This window comes from Prionailurus bengalensis, chromosome B2 (assembly GCF_016509475.1).
Source record: "Prionailurus bengalensis isolate Pbe53 chromosome B2, Fcat_Pben_1.1_paternal_pri, whole genome shotgun sequence".
NCBI classification, from domain to species: Eukaryota; Metazoa; Chordata; class Mammalia; order Carnivora; family Felidae; genus Prionailurus; species Prionailurus bengalensis.
Genome location: NC_057349.1, coordinates 105297753 through 105299078, shown reverse-complemented (window position 1 = coordinate 105299078; position 1326 = coordinate 105297753).

Below are 1326 nucleotides of genomic sequence, written 5' to 3'. Positions count from 1 at the left end.
AAGCACCTACTAAAAATATTTTAAGTATCATTGTTGTGCTAAAAAAAGAAAAAAAGTAGAGTCATGTAAAATAGGAGAAGGCAGAAAAAAGAGGGGAAGGCAAAAAGAAGAAACAAAGGCTAAATAGAAAACAGTTCCAAAAATTAGTGGAATATTAATCCAACTATAGCATATAAAGTGGAATATTAGTGGAATATTCATCCAACTATAGCACATAAAGTTGCTATGAATATTCACGTACAGGCTTTATGCAAATAAAAGTTTTCCTTTCTGTAGGGCAAATAGTAGAATTTCAGAGTCATATGATAAGTGTGTATTTAGCTTTATAAGAAACTACCAAATTGTTTTTCAGAAAAACTATCATTTTACATTCCTACCAACAATGAATGAGAGATTCAACTTCACTTTTTACACTGCTTTTATCACTTTGAGAAGTGTCTCTTCCTTGTCTGCTGAGGGATGCAAATGCAGTGCCCAGTGGGGAGGGGAGAGGGAGGGAGGATCATCTCTGCTCCTGTTCATGCAGGGGAGGACTGTCAACAGCAGCAAACCACCCACTCTGCAGTACAGGTGTGGAGGAGACTGTGGGGCTTCTTCCTTTGTGTTTGCCTAGGATAGAGTGAGTAGAGTCAGAAAGATTCTGTTCTGTGGGGTCTCTCTATTCCGAGTCTAGGAAGAACAGACCTTTCTCGGGTCTTTTAAAAGTATGCCCATTGGAATTTCTAGGTGTGGGCTGGTTTAGCACCCAGGCATGGATATACGTGAGAGGAAAAAAGCAAAAACAACAAAGAAATCACTACTGGGTCATCCCCTGAGTCCTGCGATCTCTGGCTAGTCTGTTCCACTTCAGAATCTTCTAATAGTTGCTTTATGCGTTTAAAAAAAAAAACAAAACCTTTTTTCAGAGAGAGATGGAGCACACCGGGGGGGGGGGGGGGGGGGGGGGGGGGGGGGGGGGGGGGGAGGGGGAAGGGCGGAGAGAAAGAGGGAGAGGGAGCATCTCAAGCAGGCTCCACACTCAGTGCAGAGCCTGACATGGAACTCGACATGGGGTTCGATCCCATGACGCTGGGATCATGACCCGAGGTGAAATCAAGTGTCAGACACTCAACCAACCGAACCACCAGGTGCCCCTGCTTTATGTATTTTATTCAGAGTTTTTAGTTGTAATTAGTGGAAGTAATAGGGGAGAGTATGCCTACGATATCCTTCAGCGATCAAAGAACCAAAATCTTCAAAGAATGAGGGAACTGACCCAGGAGTTGGTAGATGACTATACTAAAGATGTATAATGAGTGATATGGCTAGATGATAAGAATATCCATG